This window comes from Dendrobates tinctorius, unplaced genomic scaffold (assembly GCF_039654945.1).
Source record: "Dendrobates tinctorius isolate UK_male_01 unplaced genomic scaffold, ASM3965494v1 ptg000155l, whole genome shotgun sequence".
NCBI classification, from domain to species: Eukaryota; Metazoa; Chordata; class Amphibia; order Anura; family Dendrobatidae; genus Dendrobates; species Dendrobates tinctorius.
Window position 1 is genome coordinate 4,009,795 of NW_027361822.1, and position 11,204 is coordinate 4,020,998.

The 11,204-nt window shown below is 45.3% G+C and overlaps 1 protein-coding gene across 1 annotated transcript in view; it reads right to left on the minus strand.

Annotated features, from left to right (window-relative positions):
• Positions 1–11,204, minus strand: part of LOC141050999 (uncharacterized) — a 205,095-nt gene that overhangs the window by 112,881 nt on the left and 81,010 nt on the right. The gene's annotated exons all lie outside the window — the stretch shown is intronic.

The following is an 11,204-nucleotide window of genomic DNA, read 5'->3' on the forward strand; positions in this document are numbered from 1 at the left end:
GGTGTACGGAGCGGGGCTGTGTGTGTACGAGGTGTACAGAGCGGGGCCGTGTGTGTACGAGGTGTACAGAGCGGGGCCGTGTGTGTACGAGGTGTACGGAGCGGAGCCGTGTGTGTACGAGGTGTACGGAGCGGAGCCGTGTGTGTACGGAGCGGAACCGTGTGTGTACGAGGTGAGCGGAGCGGAGCCGCGTGTGTACGAGGTGTACGGAGCGGAGCCGTGTGTGTACGAGGTGTACGGAGCGGAGCCGTGTGTGTACGAGGTGTACGGAGCAGAGCCGCGTGTGTACGAGGTGTACGGAGCAGAGCCGCGTGTGTACGAGGTGTACGGAGCAGAGCCGCGTGTGTACGAGGTGTACGGAGCAGAGCCGCGTGTGTACGAGGTGTACGGAGCAGAGCCGCGTGTGTACGAGGTGTACGGAGCAGAGCCGCGTGTGTACGAGGTGTACGGAGCGGGGCTGTGTGTGTACGAGGTGTACGGAGCAGAGCCGCGTGTGTACGAGGTGTACGGAGCGGGGCTGTGTGTGTACGAGGTGTACGGAGCGGAGCCGTGTGTGTACGAGGTGTACGGAGCGGAGCCGTGTGTGTACGAGGTGTACGGAGCGGAGCCGTGTGTGTACGAGGTGTACGGAGCGGAGCCGTGTGTGTACGAGGTGTACGGAGCGGAGCCGTGTGTGTACGAGGTGTACGGAGCGGGGCCGTGTGTGTACGAGGTGTACGGAGCGGAGCCGTGTGTGTACGAGGTGTACGGAGCGAAGCCGTGTGTGTACGAGGTGTACGGAGCGGAGCCGTGTGTGTACGAGGTGTACGGAGCGGAGCCGTGTGTGTACGAGGTGTACGGAGCGGAGCCGTGTGTGTACGAGGTGTACGGAGCGGAGCCGTGTGTGTACGAGGTGTACGGAGCGGAGCCGTGTGTGTACGAGGTGTACGGAGCGGAGCCGTGTGTGTACGAGGTGTACGGAGCAGAGCCGTGTGTGTACGAGGTGTACGGAGCGGAGCCGTGTGTACAACATGTGTGTAGCATAGCTGTGTGAGTAGGACGTGCACGGAGTGTAGATGGGGGTGTACGACACATAACAGAGTGTGTATGACATGTACGGAAAGTAAGAGTCAGTGATAAGCGGTCATAGAGGAGCGCTTAGGAAGCAACCCAGGAGCAGACAAAAATGTTAGGTCTCCACCGCAGCTCCAGCCGAAAACCTCCAATGGAGGATAGGAGCAATGAGAAAATGGAAACGGTCTTAGGAGTGCAGGAAAGAGACTCAGACAAGAGATGGGGTTAAACCACGGAGGATCCGACTTCATCAGGTGGAAGTTTTTTTTTTTTTTTAAAGTTCCATGGAGATGGGGAGACCTGGGACTCCCATGAGTCATAGGGGAGCTACTTTCTCTCTCATAAAATAATGCTCACTGCTGAATGAACCGCCAAGCTGCTGTTAGGCAATTTTTTTTTCTTTCTTTCTTATCCATGCTATAAAGTACACTAGTGGCTAGGCCACTGAAAAGCTTGTGAGGAAAAGGGGAATGATCCCCATCTAGTGGTGTATTTGGAAAGTGCCAGCTGAGAAATCTCTCTGATCTCTCGTCCCACTTCTGCTGAGAGATATTATATTTAACAGTCCGGATAACTGCCCACGGTTTTTAGTGGCGAAACTTGCTACATCAGTTTTTTTTCCAGCAAAAACGGACCATGGTTAAGATTGGTAGATCAGCTGACACAAACGCTAATAGTGGGTCACAAACAACCAAAAAGATGGAAAAATTTATCACAAAACAAAGTGGACCTAAACAAGGGCCATCGCAGTATAGGGACCCAGGTGATGACCCAGATTTGGAGGAATCGCACGAGGATCCTTCTGACTTTGCGGACTCAGATAAACCTATTTCTAGAAGCTTCATTAAAAGTATTTTGTCCTCAGCCTTGGCCCCCCTTGCGAAAGATTTATCTACAATTAAAAAGGACATTCAGCAGATTGGCAGCAGAGTGGAGGAGCTGGAGGAGGCGCAGTCAAAGCTGTCCACCTTCGCTGGGGATCTAAAAATGGGCCTTCAGCAACAGGAAGATCATATCAATTACCTCTATACTGCAATGGAAAATATTGAAAACAGGAACAGAAGAAACAATCTCAGAGTCCGGGGAGTGCCGGAGGCGACCGACCTAGAGGATGTACCAGCCATTCTTTATGAACTCTTTCTGCCTATGCTAGACACAGAAGAAGGAAAGATGTTAATTCTTGAGAGAGCACATAGGGCACTAAAACCCAAGCCCAAACAATCAGAATTCCCTAGAGATATAATTTGCAGAATTCTGGACTTCCGCATCAAAGAGAAAATTCTCAAAAAGACAAGGACACTAAGCTCATTGGAATATAAAGGCTCTACAACTCGTGTTTTCCAGGATCTGGCACCATCAACCTTGTCTCAGAGATTCTTATTGAAACCCTTTACGGACGCCCTCAAGCAGAGACAGTTCCCTTTCAGATGGCTTTTCCCATTCGGTCTATTCATCACAGCAGACGGCAAGAGATTTACAGTTAAGTCATCTTCCGACATTGCCAAAGTATGTGCAGAGCTGGGTATTCAACTCGACACGCTGGCTGATCTTCATCTCGCCCGCACTGATTTCAGTCTTCCAGAGCTGCCATTGAAAGAACCCTGGAGAAATGCGAGCAACTCTAAAGAACAAAGAAGCAGAAAAAGACAAGCAGGGAAGCAGCATTCCTCCAGCGATTGAATTAGGGACCCTTGTCTCCTAACCATCTCTGTATGGATCCTTTAAGCTGATCCACGGTGACTGCCTAGTTAACATATGGAACAAATTGAAAAATTGTCATGTTTTCTCCTTTACACTCCCTGATGGGTATTACAGTGGTATTTGTAATTTTGCTTATTACAAAGAACGTTGTTAATTTAGGGCAACAAGCCCTTTTTGTTGAATATTTGCTAATGTTTTTGTCTTTTACCTTTCTCTCTTCCCTTTCCCATGTCCATCGGCGAATCACCTTTCATCTTGTCCTGAGCCGCGGCGCCCACTGACCCGACATGGCTGATCGTATGCAAGAAACGACAATAACATCATACAATGTAAGAGGTCTGAACGCGCCAATTAAAAGAGCTCAGGTATTGGCACATATTAAGAAATTGGGGGCTGACATTGCACTCCTGCAGGAGACCCACTTTATACAGGAAAAAAACCTGAGTTTTGAGAAACACTACTATAATACATGATTCCACTCGTTTTCCTCTTCCAGGAAAGGGAGGGGAGTGGCAATCGCTCTTGCAAAAAATACACCATTTCAGTATATCGACATGGTTCATGACAGAGATGGTAGATATATTTTCGTAAAGGGGAAGTTGGCACACAAACTGGTCACAATAGGGTGTGTATATGCCCCCAACACAAAACAAGACACCTGGTTTTCCAGAATAATGAGACAAGTCAATTTGTAGAGGGCACTTTGATCCTGGGAGGTGACCTGAATGTTCCTCTTGAACCACCAATAGACTTCTCTACTGGGAAATCAAGTGTTCCTAAGAATGCACTAACACGCATCCGAACAACCCTACATCTGAACCAACTGATTGGTACTTGGAGATTTCTCCACCCCACTGTACGAGACTTCTCACATTTCTCACAAGCGCAATCGTCTTATAGTAGAATTGACTATCTTTTTATCCCATTCCAGATGTCCTTACATCTGAAAGACTCACAAATAATTCCGAGCGTTCACTCCAACCACTCCATCTTAATAAACAAACTTATGATAGGCCATAGACCAAATAATATCCCTTGGAGGCTAAATGAAACTTTAATTGCAGATGAACCCTCCAGAAATAAAATAAAATAAAAAAAGAAAATTCAAGAGTACTTTGAGATCAACTTGAGTGAAAATATTCAATTTTCTACTATCTGGGAGGCTCACAAGGCCGTAATAAGAGGTGAATTGATTTCTATGGCCTCGCATAAGAATAAAAGCAGAAAAGAAAAAAACGACACTCTTTATAAAGAGATCCAAACACTGGAACGAGATCATAGAATGACACTGGACCCTGATGCCTTAGCTCTCCTCTCACAGAAGAGACAATCTCTTAGAGACTTACTAAACAAAGACTCAATAAAAATTTATACTAGATAGAAACACAGGGTATTTGCTCATGGAGACAAAATGTCAAAATTTATGACAACCATGAATAAAAAGCATAAGGCTAGGTCTCTTATATATACGGTAAAGGGGTCGGATGGAGCCAAAATTACAAACCCAGACGGGATAGCTTCAGCTTTCAGGGAGTATTATTCCACCTTGTATGATTTGCGACCGGGAGAGAATGTAGAACAGATAGAAAAAAGACGAGTGAATATAAAGGAATTCCTACAATCTAGAAACCTCCCTACCTTATCTGAAACACAACAACAGGAACTGACAGCCCCTTTCACGATAGGGGAACTCCAGTCTACCCTGTCGGACTGTCCTATGGGCAAGAGCCCTGGTCCAGATGGCCTCCCGGCATCCTATTATAAGACTTTTCAGGACACGTTGAGTCCGTTTTTATTGAAGATGTGCAATGGTGTACTGGGGGGTGCGGCCTTTGCAGGACAGACACTGGAAGCACACATATCCTTAATACACAAAGAAGGTAGAGACCCCGTACTATGCAGTAATTACAGGCCATTCTCACTATTAAATAATGACCTAATAATATTTGCAAAGATGTTAGCCACAAGGATAGGCCTGATCCTCGACACACTCATCTCACCTGAGCAAGTAGGTTTTGTCAGGGGTAGGGAGGGAAGAGACAACTCCCTTAGAGTACTGTACCTGATGCAGCATGCGCACAGCCACCACAAACCCCTAGTCTTAATGGGCACCGACGCAGAGAAAGCGTTTGACAGGGTGGACTGGACATTCATGCGTGAGACTCTTGCGAGGTTTGGTTTTGCTCCCACAGTTATAGACGCCATTTTTCAAATGTATAAGTTACCGTCTGCGAAAGTAAGGGTAAACGGGGATTTTTCTCCACCCTTTGAGATCAAAAACGGCACACGTCAGGGCTGCCCCCTTTCACCAGCTTTATTTGTCCTAACCATTGAGACATTAATTCAGAGTATTAGACAGCATCCAGCAATAGGGGGTATCGAGATCTTGGACTCCTCACATGTAGTAGCAGCGTTCGCAGATGACCTTTTCCTGCTCCTATCGGACCCTGAAAAAGAAATTCCGGCAGTGTTGGAAAGGTTTGAGGCATTTGGAGAGTTATCAAACTTTAAGATTAATCTAGAGAAGTCTGAGGCGATGGGGATAAATATTCGACATACAACAATCCAAAATTTGAAAGCTAAATTCCCAATAAAATGGAACTCTAAATATATTAAGTATTTAGGTATTAAACTGAGTCCTCACTGGAACTCCCTTTTCTCACTCAACTTTGTATCCCTTCTTGATGATACTCTTGAAGCCATTAAGTCGTGGAGAGCACCTTATATTTCCTGGATAGGAAGAAAAAATCTCATCAAAGGATTTATTTTACCCAAGTATAGTTATATATCCAGAATGCTACCAATTAAAGTCCCTGACACGTTTATTCAGAAGGTCCGATCTCTTTTTGGGAAGTATATATGGGGGGGCTTAAGACCTAGAATAAGCTATAATACTCTTTCCCTACCTAAACATAAAGGGGGTATAGGATTACCGGACCCACAAAAATACCACGCAGCGGCAACTTTGTCGCTATTAATCGATTGGACGAGAGAGAGTACTCACAAACTTTGGACAGGGATTGCTAGCGAGTCACTGTCAGTACCAATCTCTACTATCCTTCACTCGCCAACGGGTTTTATAAAGAAGGTTCTCTCCCCAAATGCAATAACAAAAAATTTAATCAGGACCTGGACCAGATTCTCATCCTCACTAATGCCACTTCCATCACCCCTGATAAAAGTAGGGACCTACCTGGCCTCTATTTAGATCACCATTTTCTTAAGGACACAGACTCTACATAAAATAAACGAAAGTCTAGATGCTTTCATGGAGGATGGGGTGATCCTCCCTCTGCAAGATTTACAAATGAGATTTCCACACTATCATATTAACTTTCTTCATTACAACAGACTCAAAAACTCGATCAGATCGTATTTACAATCTGGACTTCCACACAGAGAGTTGACCGCTTGTGAAAAGTTGCTGACTCAGAGAAATAAACCAAGGGGCATGTTGGGTAAGCTTTACCAGATGCTCCTGGCCCACTCAACCTCGGTTAAACGACTGTTTATAATGAAATGGGAAAGGGACCTTGAGGTTGTATTGCAAGATTGGGAGGTTGAATAGATATATAAAAACTCGCATGGTCCTTCTGGCTGTGTGAGGGTCCAAGAAAATTCTTACAAAGTCCTTACTAGGTGATACACCACCCCTGACACTAGAAAGAAGTGGCAGCCTGATGCACCCTCTAATTGTTGGAGATGTTTCGGGGAGAGGGGATCTTAATTACACATATGGTGGCAGTGCGAAAATATTCAACCATTCTGGAGGAAAGTGCTTAAAATTGCAACAAGACTTTGTCAGCTTCCAAACCCCCCATCCTTGAAATTGATTTTTCTAAACTGGTCAAGCGATCTTGCACAATACAAACATAAAAAATTTCTTATGTATTTGTTAGCAGCAGCCAAAATGCTTATCCCCTTACATTGGTTATCACAGGACTGTCCTACCCTGGCAGATTGGTTGCACAAGTGAACCAATTATATTACATAGAAGAAATAATAGCCAGCACGACCTTTAAGATAGGTGAATTCAGATTGACCTGGGCGCCATGGACACTCTTTAGAGAAACAGATGAATACTTAAAACTACTAAACCCTTAGTAAAATTTATCAAATTGCCCTAAGACCAACTAAACTTGGAGCAACATTGGTTGACCATTCAGACAATAGGGCAAAACCCCCTGCCGAATGGACATCACCCCCTGACTGGAATTCCTACTCCATCCCACCCTTAATTGCTCCCCGTTCTATCCACTCTACTTCTCTACCTAACTTTTATTCTTTCTACTCAGTTAAAAGTTTGTATTTTGTTACGACTGATGTGTACATCTTTTCCAGGGATCTACGTCAAAGATTTTGTCTGGGACTCATGAGTTTAAGCAATAAAACTTAGACGGATACTACCTGGTTTACTGCATAGCAACAAGTATCAAGCAGTAATATATGAGATGTGAATATACGATTAGTAAGATCAAACTTGAAATGTGAGAAACTAATAATGCTTGATCATATCAGTCACATGTAATGTTATTTCTCTTTGTTAAACTAATAAAAAGATGTTTAAAAGAAATCTGGCTCTTTCACTTGGATCCACCCGAGGCAAGCTGCAAGCCCTGTCTATTGAGAAGTATCCCAGAAGGAAGGATTTTTTAAGATACACAATTTAAAGCCATATTAGTCTTCTATCAGGTGAGTGCATAAAATTGTGCACCCTTTAAAGACTACAATATTGCGTTTACGCACTTAGGGTGCCGCGATTTGTCTGTTCTTCTCTCCCAAACAGGGTTTTTTTTTGTCAGATGGAGTCATATAAAGAAGTCATCACTGGACTCTAGAGCAGTTGAAACATGTTCTGTGAAGCTACAGATGAAGCTTCTTTATCTGATGGACGAGTCTGATTTTGGAAAATACCTAGCGAACATTTCCCGCCTGACTACATTGTATCAATTATAAAGTTTGGTGGATGATGAATACTGCTATGGTTTGTTTTTCAGAGGTTAGCCTAAGCCTATTAGATCAAATGAAGGGATTTAAAGGGAATCTGTCACCCTTTATTTGGACTATGAGCTGCCATCACCGACATCAGGGGCTTATCTACAGCATTCTGTAATGCTGTAGATAAGCCCCCGATGTAACCTGAAAGATAAGAAAAACACGTTAGATTATACTCACCCCGGGTTCCGGTCCGGTCCGATGGGTGTCGCGGTCCGGTCCGGCGCCTCCCATGTTCATACGATGCCGTCCTCTTCTTTCTTTCCTGTCGTGGCTCCTGAGCACTGCAGTATTCTGCTCTGCCCTCAACAGGGCAGAGCAGTGCGCCTGCACCGGAGCCACGACAGGAAGGGAAGAAGAGGACAGCATCGTATGAAGATGGGAGAAGCCGGACCGCAACACCCATCGGACCAAGAATGGATCGCCCCCCGGTGAGTATAATCTAACTCCTTTTTCTTATCTTTCAGGTTATATCGGGGGCTTAGCTACAGCATTACAGAATGCTGTAGATAAGCCCCTGATGGCGGTGACGGCAGCTCATAGTCCAAAAAAAGGGTGACAGATTCCCTTTAATGCTTCAACATACCAAGACATTTAAGACAATTGCAGCTTACAACCTTCTGGAAACAGGTTAAGGATGACCCTTTTCTGTTCCCAATTACTGTTCCCCAGCAGGAAAGCAAGGTCCATAAATACATGGTTGGGTGAGTTTGGTGGAGAACCTTGCCTACTCTGAGGAGAAACATATTGGGAATGTGAATTGGTGATCCATGTCCTACGATCCTATAAAGACTTCTTAGATACTCAAAGGTGTAAAATGTCTTTGAATACCTTCTCAGATGATGAATTTAGTGTTCTTAAAATATTATTTATAAATCTAATACCCACAGAAATGCTGGTGTATGTGGATCTACGTCGCCATGGACCAGTCTTACCCAGGAGGGGTGTGAGTACCACATAGCTATTTTTTTTTTTTTTTTTTAGCAGGGACTCCGTTTGCATAAAATGATTGTTCAAACCAAGTCCCGCTGCTCCCTGCTTCATGGCGGGGCCAATCATTTATATACACCTTCCTACCTGCTTGTTTTCCCTTAATCACCACCCCCACTTCTTTGACAGACAGCTCTGGCTTCATATGGCCAGAGAAGGGTGGAGATAGAGGGAAACCAGGCAGGGGAAGGTGCAGGAATATGACAGGCTGCCATGGAGTACCGAGCTCCTCTACTTGGTTTGAACAGTCATTCTTTGCTGTCAGAGTCCCTTTAAAGAGGTTGTCCACAAATTTAACATTGATAGTCTAGCCTTAGGATAGGATAGGTGATCATCGTCTGACCACTGGTGGTGCAGCAATCGGCATACTCCCTGATCCGCTGATATCAGTCTCCTATTGATCTGAACAGCGGGCGGATGTGTTATACCTGGCCACGGCCATTATACAGCAGACAGAGCCGCTCTGTAACTGGTCAGTAATGGCCACCGCCAACACAGAACAGCTGATCGGCAGGGCTGCCTGGTTTCACATCACCACAGAACAGACACTGATCCTAAGGCTGTCAATGGTAAAGTCGTGGACACTTTTTACACCTGTTCTACATGCAATACTACCTCAAAGATTATTACTATAACTTCACGGTAACTAGAGTCAGTATGTAACCGATGCTGCAGCCAGATTCTGTGTGACTTGCTGGGAATTGTAGTGCTGTGCACAACCAGCAGGAAACATTGGGAGCATTTAGACATTTTTGTTTCAAGTTGAAATAAACTAATTTTCCTGTTTAATCTGCTTTACTTCCATCCTGTAATCTGTATGTGGGCGGTGCAGAGATCAGAGTTAAGGCTCTTTCACATTTAGCGATGCACCAGCGATCCGACCAGCGATCCGACCCGATCAGGATCGCTGGTGCATCGCTAAATGATCACTAGTGAGCTGTCACACAGGCAGATATCACAGTGATGCAGCAGCGACGCAGCGCACGATACTCACCTTTCACACACAGTGATCCTGGCGTCCTCCCGCCCGCCTCCACGCGTCGCTCGTCATCACAGCAGGAAGCCCCAGCAGGAAGCGCCCGACGAGAAATGGAGCCGGACATTCTCGGGCGATCAGCGATGGACAGTGGGGGAGCCGGTCGGAGGTAAGTATCACACATAGCGATATCGCTATAACGTCACAAAATCGGTGACGTTATAGTGATATCGCTAGCGATATCGCTATGTGTAAAACCCCCTTTACTCTGTAAGAGCCCGAAACATTTACTGATAAGGATCTTCTCCAGAGCCGGCAGAAGGCACAGCACTGACTATTGTAGAAACGACAGGTACAAATATCAATTCTTATGGAAATAATTTATGGACTTCCATGAGCTGCTTGACAAAATACAGAATCCCACTTACGGTGAAAGATTAATCATTTATTCCCAACGCATTTCGAAGTAAGGACTACTTCTTCCTCAGGGGATGACAAACATGATGTCCATAAATTATTTCCATAAGAATTGATGTATCAGCGGTCACTCGGTTTGACCTTTGGACGTGCAGCAGCTGACTACGAATCCTATGTGCTTGATCTCGCCTACAAATAGGTGAGTTTCTTTTAATCTTAACTCAGATAAGACCCTATTGCGCATTTCTGTTCCTTTAGTATATTCAGGGCAGTTTCTAGGGAATTTTGCCAACAGGGTGAACATCGAAAAAGCGCCCCCCCCACTAACATTAACATGCTGAATACTTTAGATAAACTTAGATAAACGTGTCTTACCTTATGCACCACAGATATTACCACAAAATCCCCTCCCCCCCAATATAACAAACACAAACAGCAGGGTAAGCACCCCCAGATTTTGCCCCCAAACTCCTGCGCAGTATGAAATCCACATGCAGATTGGGCGCAGGCATCCTGATTAAGGTGCGCCTACATTGACAATCATATGGTTTTGCTGACACATATCAGGATGTCTGCAGATGTTTTTTAACACCCAAAATTTGCAACAAGCTGCGTTTTGGGAGAACATGGAAAATCCTGATGCATCCTGATCCTGATGCAAACGCAGGTCCGTGCGTCCCTATGTTAAGTATAGAGATGTGATCTGGATCAGGATTGCTACGCATCACATCGCACAGTACCACAGCGCTAGTGTGAGCGCAGCCCCACTTGTGCAGCCCATGTCATATACATGCTCCCAATACATTTTATTATCATTACCACACTGTAACACAGGGCACAAGCCCTTCTAGTGAGGCGGGAAAGATCACTGTATGACAGAGCAGCATGCGGACATAGTCTATATTATGTCTGCAGACTGGTCCCATACAGCACATCCCTCACTTCCGAGCATCAGTGCAACAACACGGATTCCTGCACACGGACCCGTGTTGTCCTGGATCCGTGCTCCATAGAGCTCCATGTTAATTCCAGACGTGTAGCTGTGGATCCGTGCGTCTCCCTGCACCTGCGT